We start from the raw sequence: 15,731 nt of genomic DNA on the forward strand, positions 1-15,731 counted from the left end.
GGGCCAGGGACAGACTAATTTGCATGTAGCCAGGTTCTGAGCTGGGATGGTGCAGTGAGCTAAAAAACGGTGATGGATTAAGCCCTGATCTGCTGACTGGGTAGTAGTATTCTGTTTAATTCAGATGCTCTGTCCATCACCACCCCCTTTTCTGAATAACTTCTAGAAGTTGGCATGTTTGTGTAATTCGTGTCTGGCGTGTGATTGGCTGGAGCTGGCTGGTGAGCCAGGCTCCAAGAGTCTGGGTGGGTCTGCCCCGGTGGTGAATGGAGTGATTAGAATGCTGATGTGAGGGGTGGAGTGCACCTGGGTCCTGAATAGGGCTGGGCTTTCCCTCCACAATGTTGGCTCCAACCCCTGTGGTGCGTCAGATGTCCCTAGCCTGGCCAGTGAAAGGAGTTCCCTATAACCAGCTGTAGCTGGTTCTCACCTTGTCTGCACCCTGCTAGACAAAGGATTTTACTGTATAAAAAGGGGCTGTGCCCCCTTACCAAAGTTCTTGTTTCTGACTTGAATCCTGCCAGGGGCGTGCTGCTGCTTGGGCCCAGGGGAAGGCTTGCCTCCCTGGGCCCTGCCCAGCCCCTGGATACCTGATGGACCTGGATGCCTGGAGGCTCTTTGTTTTCTTGGGGTCCTCTTTGCTGCACTTTTCTCCCAGGACCTTTTTTTTCCCCAGAGGGGAGCGCTGGGCTTTTGCTTTGGTAGCTGAGGCCCCTTTGCTATGAGAGCCCTTCTTGGGGGGCTTGGGGTCTGCCTGCTCACTAGCGCTTCGTGAGCGCTTTATTTGGGTTCTGCAGCGTGGAGCTGCTCTCTGTCCTGCTCTTTGTGCCTCGCAGGTGCCCACCCTGCATTTTGCCCGAGTTTCGATATACTTTTATATCACGGGTGCCACCCCGTTAATGGCGTCCTTGGCGGGTGCCCACCCCGCTTCTGTGCTTGTTTTTCGCACCGAGGGTGCCCACCCCTCAGTGCCGTCCCCGAGAGGCCACCGCCGCTGTCCGCAGCCCGCCTGGTTGTGGGCGGGGCCGCCGGACGGTATTGGAAATGAGGAGGCGGCCGGAGCAGTAAGTGTGGAGGACTGATGCGGGGCTCCCGTGAGCGATGGGAGCACCGGGATGTGTACCGCGAGGAGGCACGGAGCCCACCCGCCTCCCGAAGCATTGCAACCGCGTCCCGGGTCCCAAAATGGGACCCAGGTAAAGAGGAAGACGGGGCTCTCGTATGGAGTGCGAGCCCTGCCCGCAACGCCGCCCGAGGAACCCCCGCCCGAAAGGAAGCCAGGCGAGTGAGAAGGGCTGGGGGGGGCTCCGTAGGGGCCAATGTTGGTACCGGAGGATGGCGCAATGGCTGGGGTCTATTTAGGGCGGCCCCGGTTTGCAGCGGGCCGCTCCCACGGCAGTTGGGGCATTTCTTAAGAGCCTACGCGGGGCTCCAGTTTTGGGAGCACTGCAACTGTTTAGAGAGCCTGTGTGGCTCTGATTGGGCCATATGTGTTTGCAGGGCCCATGGGGGTCCCGAGGGCCAGTGGGGCCTGTGTTCTTGCCCCTGTTGTGGGTACATTCAGTGTAAGAGCCAGAGGGCTCCAGCCTGCGCAGTGTTATTTTCAGGAGCCAGCGTGCTCCTAGGGTGATAATTGTATTTCCAGAGCCTGCGAGGCTCCCACTTGATTTGTGCAGCAGCATGGTTCCTAGAGCCTAGAAGGCTCCCAGTGGGCACAGTTCTGTTCCAGAGCTTTGAGGGCCCAGTCGCAGTTTTATGTTGTCTCCAAGCTGTCCAGCAATTAGTGGGCAGCTGCACCGTTTAAGCGCAATGGAGAGTCCCTGGGAGGGACAGAGATGGCACCGTAGTGCCAGGCCTTCTACAGCTGCCCAGCAATTAGTGGGCAGCTGCAACGTTTAGCCCCGGTTGTTGTTCCCAGCTGCCCAGCAATTAGTGGGCAGCTGCAACGTTTAGGTTTGCGCCGGTGGCGCACCCCTGACTGGCGCTGCATTGGCAGCGCGCCCTGACATTTTGGACACAGGGCTTTTTGAGTCCCCTTGTTGGAAGGCCAGTTGGCCAGGGGGCTGGTATATGGGTAGGGCGCAAGGCCCTAATGTGATTTTACTATGTTTATAATGGTAATTGCCTAATGTGATTTTTGCGCAATGTGATGTTACTGTGATTGTGAGGTTACTTTACCTGTGTAGGTTTATGTTAGTGAGAGTTTACTTCACTGTAAGTCACGCCCCTAAATGTGAGTTATGCTTAGGGGGAGAGTCTAATGTGTTTAGACTAGTGAGGAGATTGCCTACTGTATTTTTACTGGTAAGGCCCAAAGGTGAGTTATGCGTAATGTGCTATGCCATTATGCCTGGGACTCCTCTGAATGTGTTTTATGCATTATGTGCCTTACCTACACATCAATGTTTTTATGCATCATGTTTTTTCCTGTGCTGCACCTCTGAATGTGTTTTGATGAGTCATGTGCAGTTGGCAGAGGTTGGAAGACCTTCTGGGCCGGCTAGTTTTTCCCACCTGTCTTCCCGCCGAAAAGGAGGGGAGACAGGAAGAGGGCCTGCTAGCTGACGTCACCGACACCATAATAGGCCCACGCCGGCGTGATGACATCAGTTCCGCCCTTTTTTCCGTGCCTTCAAGGCCCACGGGCGGACGGATGACAGTAGATATATACATAGTATACACAGTACACGAATGCCAAGATAACACACACAGTGTGAAGCAAATGCAGTAATGCAATTGAAATATAACATTTCCTGGACAATAAAAAATATATATACATTACAATAAACTCTGGTATAGAAGGGTGGAGAACAGGGAGGCGGGTGGGTCAGGGAGGAATCCACAGGCAGATACTGTATCTACCAGAAAAAGCGTTACCGAAGGTAACTAACTTGTTCTTCTGATAGATACATCTGCCAGTGGATTCCTCACCTTGTGAATAGAGTCCCACAGCAGTCCCCACTCCCGGAGGAGGGAGTCCACTCTCCTATACCAGAAAATCTTGGAGGACAGAGCGCGCAAAGTGGCCGTCCCTCCTCACCTCGGTATCCAAGCAGTAATGCTTCGCGAAAGTGTTGAGGGAGGCCCAAGTCGCAGCTCTACAAATATCCTCAACAGGTACACCTCTGGAAAGAGCAGATGTTGAAGACTTCGCTCTAGTAGAATGAGCCCTTTTACCCTCTGGAGGTTCCTTACCCGCCAGGGAGTAGCAGATCTGCATGCATAAAACAATCCATCTCGTGAGCGTGCGCTTGTGCACCGCCTTCCCCTTCTTGCAGCCAGCAAAACCAATGAACAGCTGGTCATCCGACCTGAACTCTCTCCTCCTGTCCAGGTAGAAACTCACCGCCCTCTTAGGGTCCAAGCAGTGAAGCCTTTCCTCCTCCTTGGAAGGGGGAGGATAGAAGGTAGGGAGGGTAACGGACTGCCCCAGATGGAATGGAGTTACCACCTTCGGCAGAAAAGCAGCCCTGGTCCTGAGAACCATTCGTTCAGCATGAATGGACAAAAACGGGGGCTTTGAACTAAGAGCTTGAAGCTCACTTATCCTTCTCGCCGAGGTATTTGCCACCAGAAAAACAGTCTTGAAAGTCAAAAGTCTCAAGGGACACTTGTGCAATGGTTCGAAAGGCGAACCCATCAAAAACGTAAGCACAAGGTTCAAATCCCATTGAGGAACAATAAAAGGTGTTGGAGGAAATTTAATGGTAAGGCCCTTGATGAATCATAATACGATAGGAGATTTAAATAAAGAGGGCTTGTCCGGCAAACAAAGGAAAGCCGATAAGGCTGATAAATAACCTTTGATAGTTGCCACTGCAAAACCCTGCTGGGCCAAGGAAAGTGCAAATTGAAGTATATTGGACAAACGAGCCCTTAAAGGGTCAATGGACTTCTCCCCACACCAAGCAACACATTTAGACCATCTATAAGAATAGATAGACTTAGTGGAGTCACGCCTGGCTGACAAAATGACATCCACCACATCATGTGGGAGAGAAAAGGAATTCAGATTGCCCCGTTCAATCTCCAGGCATGAAGGTGTAAGGTCTGGAGGTGTGGGTGTAGAACCTGCCCCTCCATCTGGGAGAGGAGATCTGCCCTGTGAGGGAGACTGAGCGGCGAGCACGAGGAGAGGTGGAGAAGATCTGTGTATCACACCCTTCTTGGCCAATCCGGGGCGATCAAAATAACTTGGGCCCGGTCTTGGCCAATCTTCCTCAGAACCCGAGGAATCAAGGGTATGGGAGGAAACGCGTAAAGGAATTGCGAGTCCCAACTCAACTGAAACGCGTTCCCCAGTGCTCCTTGCATCGGAAACTGGATACTGCAGAATGACGGGCAGTGAGCATTCTCGTGAGTGGCAAACAGGTCCAGCCGAGTTCCCCACGTCCGGAAGACATGACGAACCACCTCCGGGTGAAGCCTCCACTCGTGGTCGGCCGAGAAATGCCAACTGGGACTGTCTGCACGTATGTTCAGAACCCCGGACAGATGATTTGCCATCAGACAAATCTGATGGTCCCGAACCCAGGACCAGAGACGCAGAGCCTCTCTGCAGAGACACTGCGACCCTACTCCTCCCTGCTTGTTGACATACCACATTGCGGTGGTGTTGTCCGTCAGGACTTGAACTGACCTAACGTGAAGGGAAGGGAGGAAGGCCTTGAGCGCTAAACGTATGGCCCGCAACTCTAGAAGGTTGATGTGAAGCAACCTTTCCCCTGGAGACCAAAGACCCTTGACCTCCAGATCCCCCAGATGAGCACCCCACCCTAGAGTGGATGCCTCGTTATCACTGTGGCCACCAATGGAGGTAGTTGAAAAGACTTTTCTTGTGACAGATTGCCCTCCACGCTCCACCAAGACAGATCCGCCACAGTTTCTCTGGAGATCCTGACTGACTCCCTGAGATCTCCGTTGTGCTGATACCACTGCCTGGGGAGACACCACTGGAGCGCCCTCATGTGCCAGTGTGCCTGGTTGACCAACAGAATGCAAGAAGCCATCAAACCGAGCAGACGAAGGACCTTCAGGACTGGAACAACCGCTCCACTGTGAAATAAGGGAATCATTTCCTGTATGTCGTGAATCCTATGAGGAGGAGGGAATGCACGACACACAGTAGTGTCCAGTACCGCACCTATGAATAGGTTGTGCTGGGAGGGCACCAGTTGAGACTTGGGTACATTTATTGAAAAACCCAACCTGTGCAACAAATGAGTTGTCTCTGGCAGATGATGGAGCACTATCTCTGGAGATTCTGCCTTGATCAGCCAATCGTCCAGATACGGAAATACAGGTATACCCGACCTTCTGAGATGTGCAGCCACCACTGCCATCATTATAAGTAACATGGAAGGGAACCCTGAATCTAATGAAAGAATAAAGGGGAACAACCCACCAGGGATTTCAACAGTAATCAGAACATGAACGGGAGGTTCCCATTACTCTAGAGGACTGGAGCGTTCAAATAATTGCAATTGCCCACAAAAACTCTATCAGGTATCAAATCATTTTCATATATTTCTTAAAAAAAGCATTCATTTGTTCAAAGAGATTTTTTCATAGACATAAAAATAGATTTTTTTTAAATGAATTCTTTTTTTGGCAATATAAGCCCAGCACCAAGAACAGTAAAACATTATCTACACAAACCATTCATACTCTCAGGCATACACACATTCAGCCATCACCATATGCATCAGAAGAAAAAACTGTAAACACATTTAGAACCAACAGACAGAAGAAAGCGCCGACGTGCGTTTCGGAAAAAGTGCCAACATTAAGGATTCCTTCATCAGGGCGCAAGTAGAGTGTTGTTACAGTTCCATTTCAACTTTGCTGGGCAACAAACTGTAAGCTGTAGCGTTCCTGTAGCAGAAACCCAGGTATTTATTCAATAAACGGGCTGAAGTGAAAATCATCAAATTACATGAAGGTCTTAAGCATATATAAAGAATCGGTTACTCCAAAGTGTCAGAATGCACATACATAAATTCAGGGGCAGCAGACCGATAATATAAGGACCCTAAGCGCGGTCAAGGGGAAACTTAAAATCCGTGCCTACAAGATGTTCGTCAAGATTATCGTGAGCCCCGTGAGGTGCTTCAAATCATGCACAACTAGTGTCGAGCTTGACTCAGGAAGATATGATGTCGTATGCTCGAGCTAATTCCTTGTAAGCTATAGAGGAGGCTCGCCAGACGGTCTGCTGCCCTCTTCCTCCGAGTGAGAGCCACCACTGCCATCACCTTGGTAAAGACTCGAGGCGCAGTAGTAAGACCAAACGGAAGGACCACAAACTGGTAGTTTTGCGAACCAACCATTAAACGGAGATACTTCCTGTGCAGGAGAGAGCGAGAGAGAGAGAGAGAGAGAGAGCGAGCGAGAGAGCGAGAAGAGAGAAGAGAGAAGAGAGAAGAGGAGAGAAGAAAGAGAGAGAGAGAAAGAAAAACAAAACAAAATCTATGAAGAGGTGACCCAGTGGAAAAAAATTCAATTAACTTACATAGCCAAAACATCATTTTCCAAAAGCTACAAATGGTTCATCCTAGAACATTAAAATATCCCAATATAATCGAGAAAAAGGGGAAAGTATTAAACATTGCTCGCAGATTAAAGGCAACTGTACGATTTATGTAGAGTAAGTATCTAAAGAGATTGTGTGATATTTCAGAAAGAATCAAATCTATTCTACCAAACAGCAGTCAAAATAGTGTATTTGCTAGTTCTAATCAGTAGATCAATACAACTTGCCAAGTGCCACTTCCTCCAACTCAGTCCATTGCCATTCACTTAATCGAGAGGTCTCTTGGGGAAAGACAATAACTTCAGTGACTCAGACAAATTCTCAGACCTCCTTACCACCTCATCCAACCGGCACACCCACACAAACATCCTCGCAGACTTAAACCTTCCAGACAACTCAAGCATGAACAAAAAAAAAATAATAATAATAAGGCGTTTATTAAGCGCACAGCTACCCCAACGTGGTATACATCCTACTTACCTTCACAGAGGAACAGCATGCTCTTCAATCAACATCCCCCAAATGCCATATGCTGAACCTCAACTTTTTGATATCACCAACCATCCACTGTAAGCCTCTCACTCTCATGACCCTATGCTGGACCAACCACCTTACCAACCCCATCACCCAGCTAAGCGTTAAACCAACATATCAAGGTCTACCCAAAAGAGAACTAACCTTCAGATACTTCAAAGACTTTTCCACAGACAACCAAATGCTCAAACTCCTCTCTCATTCTGCCACCTCCGTTGTCTGATGTGAACAACCTAAATAAATGCAAAGCATTTCTGGAAAACCATGTTAACATCTACAGCACAACCAAAACATTAATGTGCATGCCGAAACCTTTAAGATCTTAGTCCTCGAAAATTCTTTATGACAACACAAAATATATCTGCAAAGGGTAAAGAAAATGGATGAAAAACAGAACTCCAACGTTCTCGTGCTACTGAAGTTCTTCTGTGCAATACGCAGACAACTCAATGTGTCAGCCAAAGCAAAGTTCAATAACACCATCAGGAAGATGCCATAAAAAACATAAAATGCTGCAAAACCATCAAGCACTGCATCAACTTCTTGCTTAACCATCCTATCTCATCCTGCAGGGACAAGTGTGATGTAGTCATCCACTTTTTAAAAGAAAAAATACAGAAGATGTGACAGCATGTCAACAGCACCAAACCTGCTTCTTCCCTGACATTCCTCTGCATGCCACAATGGTGATTCATCACAACTCTGCTACAAAGACCTCAGCAACATCCGTAACTATCTCAGAGATACCACATATAACGTTTTTTTTGTCAAACGTCATCAAAGCCCTCTCTGTAGAAGCTCTCTCACCCTTACTCACCATTGTCAACACCACCCTCACTAAAGACATATTTCCAGAAGCTCTCGCGGCAGGCCAGATCCTCCCACTCCTGAATAAACTAACACCAGCCCCTGTTAACCTTGCCAACTACCAATCCACCGATCAGCTACTCTTCATTGGCAAGTTCATCAAAAAAGTCCTTTATGCACAACTTGAAGATCACATCGACAACAATCATGTACAAAATGACACTCGATCTGGCTTCATATTATGATACAGCACTGAGATATCTAACTTATAAATCATAGATGTTGGTCCTCCTAACTGAAGATAAAGATGAACCCACCACCTATTCTTTGACCTGTCAGCGCCCGTCCACATGATCTTTGACTACCCCACCCTCCTCCACATCCTTAAATCCCAAGAGAGGCAACTTTCTTCACTGCTTCTCCTCCTATGTGTTTAACCAAAACGAGTTTAAGGACACCTCCAGGTCTCAGGCGATGTTGATCACCTGCATAGTTCCACAGTGTTTCATCTTTACTGTCATCTTCAACCTCTACATAAACACCCTTGGGGCAATACTCACAGACAGGAAGATCAAAGTCCACAAATATGCTAACAACAAACACACACCTATGTTTAACTGCCTCCTCTACTCCACACATCCAACAAACCAAATACTGCTTGAATCTCATTCAGACTGAGCTAAATCATAATCGCACCGAAACCAAATTATTGCTGTTCATCAAACACAGCAACTAGTCCTAACTCGGATCAATGATAATACTTGACGGATTCAAACCCCCAACCCTCATCCAATGATCTTGTAAAGAAAACTAACGGAGGATCCATGAGAGGCACCCTCTGATCCCCGACGTGTATCACCCTATGTTATATCATTTGGTCATGATATTGCTCTGCTATGATGTATTTTTCGAATCAGATGAATCATGTACTGCATTACGGAGATTAACAACTGTCTGCATAATGGTTGTAAGATTGTTTTACCTGCATGTTCGGCAGGTATTGTTCGTTATCATAAAAATGGTTACCGGGGGCGTGGCTTGGCGCCAATGGAGGAGGTCGCCTGAGCGCTGGGCTCCGTGTTGGAGCCCCTATTAATCCTGTCATACTGCCTCTAAAGACCCCTATTTCCCCTTGAAAGGCAGGAGGAAGGGGCTCCCCTACATCGGAACTACAGAGCGCCACTCGAATGACCCTGAGGACCCGGAGAGGATCGCCGGCGCGCAGACCGGGGTGCCTCCGAAGTAGCAATCAAAATGGCGGCCGTGGGGAAGCGCTGAGACCCCGAGCAGCCGCGATCGCAGAAAGTCCTGTGGGCACTTGGGCCTTCTGATTCCAGCGCCGGAGCTGAGAGACACCATCTGTGGGGCGGCTGGAGATTGGAGGAGCCGAGCGTAAGGTCTGTAGGGCGGGATCAATCAGCCCGTTTCTGGGGGCCGTGCTGATAAATCGCCGGCTGTTGCTGTGGGTCTTGGGCGGTCAAACCCTCCCCCCCAAAACTCATCTGAAGCAGTGATGCGGACTACGGGGGACAATTGGAGCATAACACGCTGACAGCGAGGTCCCCCGGATCGGGACCCGAGGACACTGAGCCCTGTTGTGTATGTCTGCGGTGAGGGCCACCGGACCCCCCCCCCCCCCCCCCCCCGAGCTGCCGGCCGACCCCGAGTGAGAGGAGAACCTCGGGACTCCCCGAGAAGAATCGGAGACTGCTCTCCGGTGTGGCCAAAACTGGGACATACTTTAGAGGTGAGGACACCGTAGGGCGCCGTGCAGGACCTCCCTGGACCCCCCACAGGCCCCTCCTAGACATTGTCAACCTGCTGAGGGGGTGGACCCGGTGGGGCTCCATTACACCGGAGGGGACTGGTGCTGGAAGTCCCGGGATACTGCGTGGTAGAGGTGAGCTAGCAGTGGCCGCGACAGCGCCCAGAGCACTGGAGACCGGGCATTAGGCGGCGCTTCCACTGGATCCCCTCCGGATCTACAGCAGTGGGGAAGGGAAAGCACATTTTGGAGGAAGCAGCTTGCGACTAGAAGAGCGGATTCGGGGGCCGTGAGAGGTGCACTGGGAAGCAGGAGCGGGACGGAGCGGCGCGACTCCGCAGCAGGGATATCTGAAGGGGGCTCTGCGAGGACTCATGAAGGTGCTCCTGGAGCGGGCTGGATACTAAAAGAAGGTGGATGAAAACTGCCTCGGAGGGCCCTGGGGGCAGTGAACAATATGCCGAGGTGAAGGCTCGCGAGTGCACTAGAGCGATCACCCCTTTATGAGAGAGCGGAGAGGGGCTAGACAGCGGTTGCAACAAAAGGAGAGAGTGGACGAGAGGAGCCTGGAGGCGCTTTTGATGCTCCATGACACACACGAGCGCTCCCTTCCTCCCCCCCTCCTGAGCCCCTGATCTCTGGACTACACCTGGGAAGCTAAGAGGTGAGCGAGCGGGGCACGACTGAGGGGCGCGGACCTGTAAGCGCTTGAAGTAAAGGATAGCGGTCTGCTAGGCTGGAACTAGGGGCCACATGGCGTGCAAACTAAAGTACACTTGATCCAAGGCGGGCTGTGCGCTGGTGCCCAATCGACTGTTGTGCCCAAAGAGGGAGCCAGTGTACTTGCCACATGAGGCTAAAGTTGTTCTGATCTCTGTAAATCGGGACACTGCCAGGGAACGGATTGCTCTACTTTGAACTGCGGAAGTTGGTGACCCCGTGACTGTGGCCCTGACGATCACCACCTGAAGCCGCCTTCCTGTGGTGATCCTGGTGGCCCCTGCGCTCGATATGCCAGGATTGCAACTTGGATAGACGAGAAGGTGAAGACTTGAGGACGTCAGATTGTGCAGAGTTCCCCAATTCTGGGTTACATCGAACTTTCCACTTACAGCGAAACGAACAGTAAACCCTTAATATGGGGAAGCTTAAAGGGAACAAAAGTGTCGCCCAGCCAATGTCAGACACTGAGGCACCTGATAAGGGGGAGCAATCTGACCCTGGACAACTGCGAGACCCCCAATTACAGCTTCAATTGGACAAAATCCTGACCGCAATAGCAGACTCCAGCACGGCGCTGCAGCAGGATATCGCGCAAGTGGCCACAGGACTGGGTCTACTGAGGGACGATCATGGAAAACTAACAGACTGGGTTAAGATAATAGAGGACACAATCCATACCCTCGAACCAGCGCAAAAAGACCTCAATGCAACTATGACTAATGTACTAGACCGCATAGATGTGCTGGAGAGAAGAGCGGTGGATGCCGAAGGACGCAATCGCCGGAACAACATCCGGATAGTGGGCCTACCGGAGAAAGTGGAAGGGAAGGACATGATACGCTTTCTCGAAGACTGGCTCCAGGCGGTGGTAGCGCCGGAGGGTCTATCCGCTTTCTACACACTGGAGCGGGCACATAGGGTTCCGGCCAAGCCGCCACAACAGGGTCGTCCCCCGTGCCCGGTGGTAGCCCAACTGTTACATTACCGGGATAGAGATCTGCTGCTCCAGAAGGCACAAGTGAACGGTCCCTATCAGGTGGAAAACAGCAAAATCAATATCTTCCCTGATTATAAGTATGAAACTCAGCGCTGGCGGACCTCTTTCCTAGCTGTTAAAAGAGAACTAAGAGCTGAGGGTCTACAATACTCCCTTCTCTTCCCAGCTAGAAACAGAAAGGGGCTTGGAATTTGATATAGCCGTAGGTGTCCTGCACTGGTTCCCCCCATACCCACAGGCACAAGATTACAAGTAAGGTTATAGATATGGGGCTCATACTGGCAAAACGAGAAATCACAAAACACTGGAAGGCGGCAGTGGGACCCAATGGCACTAGATGGAAGAACGAGTTTCTCAAATGGGCCGGTAGCGAAAGCGAATTGAGATTCCAAACTGCGCGTAGGCAACGCAATGAAAAGGCACTAGAAACAGCTCAGGCGTGGGACGCATTAGTGCAGGCACTGCGTGACTATGGGACACAAGAGGAAGAAGCGGAATAGCAACATGATTGGGGAATATCCCGAGACATGACAGGCACATCACACAGAACAATGTCTGATCATTCCTGTGCACACAGATTAATATGACTTGAACCAATTGTAAGCATTGATGATGGGGATCCAGGGAGGTGGGAGGCAACATAGTAGACTAAGAAAGGGCATGTTGGGGCCAGCCCTTAATGGGACATTATATACATTGACTGGATCGCATCCTAGCCCGTTACAGAGAATGTAGCTAGGGGGTTTATATTGTGAGCTTAGGAAAGCATGGGAAATGTATTTGACTTTGTATGATGTGTGGAACAAAACCCAATAAAATTTGTTAAAAAAAAAAAATCATAAAAATGGTTACCGATGCAAATATTATCCTTATGCTCACACGGATCAATGTAGGGCTTGCGCCCGTTATATTGCAAAATAATCAAATAAAATTTGTTTAAAAAAAGAAAACTAACATAGGCTGGTACAAGATCTCTCTGCTAAAGAAACTGAAACCATTACTTTAAGAAAGCTACTACAGACCAGCCTCTTCAGTCCTCTTACTGTCCATCTAGACACAATATGCAACTCCTTAACGCCATCCTACATACAGCAGCATGCCTCATTATAGGGTGTTGGACGGAAAAGTCCCTCGCATGGTGATGGACGTGCACCTCCAGCCTGAGTGCCCCAGCTGCAATGATATGTGGATTTGAGGTGCACTTTTTTGTTTAGTTTCGGGCGAACACGGATCATGTGTGTGTGCCTTGACATTGCCCTGTTTCATGGATTGAGGCCTTGCTGGATTGGAAGGCACGACCAAATCGCTATCCTCATGGTTGTGAACGGATACTGTCTTTAGCAGGAGTTAAGTAGCACAAGTGCAGTGGTGGCAGCATACTGTTTAGTGATAAGAAGTGAAGAGGACTTTTTACTTGTTTCACTGGAGTGAGGCCTACAGGTCCACTCATGTAAAGCTCAGCTGCTATGTGCTTAACTCATCCTTGGCCTACATCAAGTGTGTATGTAGAGCTGTGTAGTGTGTGTGGTTGCATGTGTGTTGCACGTATGTGTGCCTACGAGTGGTACAATACATGGAAGTCTCTAGGTTCCATTTTGGGAGTCACAGAGCTGACTGAAGGAGCATGAGAAGGTAGAGAGTAACCAGACAGATTTATGGATTGCTGCATTCCTGGGAGCAGGGTGTCACACACATTGAAGTGAAATGATGAGCTGGCTCTTCTTTCCTCCAAAAGGTGCCCGTCATTCTGATAGAGGTCACTGAAAAGGGGTCTGGGTCCATCTTAGGAAGGAGATGGGGCTGATAAGAGAATCAAAGAGTAAGGCTGAAGCCCCAGGGTAACCTTTTGATGCACATATCACAGAGGCTGACATCCAGGCGTGAAAGTCTGTGTTGTGGGGCAATCAAATTTGGAGTCACTCCTGCTGTGACAGACTGCTTTCTGGAGGAAGGGCATAAAAGAGGCGTGGGCACATGCAGAATAGTATTAGTTCAAGTCATAAGCTCCTAAATGTTTCTCAGCTTAAAATTCATCACTTTAAACTCACTCAGGATATTTATTATACCCGAGACAGGTTGCATAAATGGGGGTATCGGCGGACTCAAAATGTCCAGGTGTCAAGTAGTTAATGCTGATACAGTCCATATGTTTATTACCTGTCAGACTATCCAGGTATATTGGCAACAGGTGGAACAGGAAATTGGTCCGTTGCTAAAAATAGCAATCCCCATGTCACCCAAATTAATTTTGTTAGGGTATTCTGAATTATTTTCAGCAAGATTTTAGGGATTTATTCTCGCTTCTATCTAGACAATAAATCGCCAGATTATTGCTGGATTGCAACCCGCCTGTTGCAAAAGAAAACAGTGGTATCAACTTAGCAACTTGTCAGCATGAAAATGGTGATCATGAATCAGGGCAAAAATCGACAAAAGCTGAAAATAATTTGGGAAACCATCCTACTTTAAAAAAATATATTTTATGAAGTAACCTCACCTTTATGTCACTAAATCTCTAATATGTCTATCCATTTTCAGTATTTCTGTAAACAACTCTGCTTTCTATTTGTAATAGGAGTAGTCTCTGTGGAATTTACTGAATTTTTTAAAGCTTGATGAATTTGGCAAATAAAATTAAAAAGAAGTAGGAATAGGCACTTCAAAAGGAAGCAGATTCCCAGCACAAACGTCAAAGACTCAGACTCTATATCCTATTTGGGCGTCTAGAAATGGACTATAAGATCTTGAAGCACCAAAAATTGTCGACCTTCATGCAGCCACTAGGGCTGTATATCGAGGAGGAGAGGCCCTGCGAGACTTCTATCTGTGACCAGGACTCGGGGCAAAGGTCTGCCGGTCTCCAAGAAGGGTTGAGGGGACAACACCCAGAGAAAACCAAAATCACCTTCTCTGGAGCCCCAGTACAGTGGGGGGATCCTGGGGAGTGGACCCACAAAGCAAGGTGTGAGGAAGCGGCTGCTGCACTGATCTGGCATCGTATGAGGGCAGATTCAATTCAGTTACCCCTTGTGCCAGAGTGGGGTACCGTGAAGTTAGGCATAGCTGTATCGATCTGGCCGTTGTTAGTGTGCAGGTAAAAGTTGTCAACCCTGTATGCCGGAGGGGACTACTGAAGAGTGAATTATTGTTATGCCGATCAGGCCTCAGCCCATGTGCCAGCTTAAGTCGGTGACCCCATAAGCCAGAGTCCGGGTCGCCGTAAAGAGCGAGAATCATGACCTGGTTTCATTGGTACAGACAGGAAAGGCCACTGTGGTGACCTGCGAATGTCAGCCTCCCAAATGAAGCATCAAAACCAATATGATTGCCCTTTACTTGTGAGAGGGATCGGAGGAACTTACTACGACACCGAAAGGTGCACCACGGACGACCAGCCATAGCCCCTGTAACTCACTGCAGACCTCTGAGTGTGGAACGCTCCCGGCGACCCTGGTAAAGCAACCTCAGCAGGAGACCGTAAGACTGATCGCAGGGCTGAAAGGTCATTGGGAACTTGTTCTGCCTCATAGCACTATAGGCACTGGAACACCTTTAACTTTGGAAGAGTCAGGAGTGGGGCTCCTAATACTCGAACTGCTAGTGGGACCAAACCTGAATGCAGCTTATTGTGAATGGGGAATAACCCCTACCAATAGAGAGCAAAGTAGGACCTAGGACCTACCTTTCTAACAGTAGAGTACTGACCTCATGAGATCTGTGTGTATTATGTGTATACCTTATTTTGCTTTGTGTTCATATATAAATATTTCTATTTTCATAAAAGTGAGAATTTGACTGGACCCCCAGTCCAAGGCCCCCAAAGAAGCCTTGGACTGTTCAACCAGTGCTACTACGGAGTGTCAAGGGCTGCTTGGCCCAGACACTTTCGTAGGCCGGCCCACGCACATCACAAGTGAAAAGCCTCAATCTTCAAGGTTAGACCCAGTAGCGCCTGCTTGAGCGTGGCCCTCTGAAAGGGTTTCTGGTATAGGGCTCATCAAAGGCCTGAAGAAAAATAGCCACATCATCCCCTGATCAATCTCCAAAACCAACTGCAACCTGTACAAAGCCATCTTGGATGGAAACCCTCCATCCCTGTCTGACAAGATCACCATATTCAGTGGCCCTTGGCACACCAGCAGCCAGGACACCATCAGGCTGGAGTTAAAGAATTCTTGTAGTGTAGTTCCTAGTTTACCACTAGGCCCTGCGCATTGGAATAACATAAACAGTAGTATCGACGTAGAAGTGCGGATCTTCCAGGCCTCCACTGACTATGCTAAACTTAATTGGGTTTGTTACCAACTAGCTCAGAGGTCACTGGAAACTTTCTTCTCTGCATAGGAAGTGATCAGCTTCCCTGGCACAGACAA

The 15,731-nt window shown here is 49.1% G+C and overlaps 1 protein-coding gene across 2 annotated transcripts in view; it reads right to left on the reverse strand.

Annotated features, from left to right (window-relative positions):
* The window catches only part of CCDC14 (coiled-coil domain containing 14), a 221,436-nt gene that overhangs the window by 40,690 nt on the left and 165,015 nt on the right, over positions 1-15,731 (reverse strand). The gene's annotated exons all lie outside the window — the stretch shown is intronic.

This window comes from Lissotriton vulgaris, chromosome 2_1 (genome assembly GCF_964263255.1).
Source record: "Lissotriton vulgaris chromosome 2_1, aLisVul1.2, whole genome shotgun sequence".
Classification (NCBI taxonomy): domain Eukaryota; kingdom Metazoa; phylum Chordata; class Amphibia; order Caudata; family Salamandridae; genus Lissotriton; species Lissotriton vulgaris.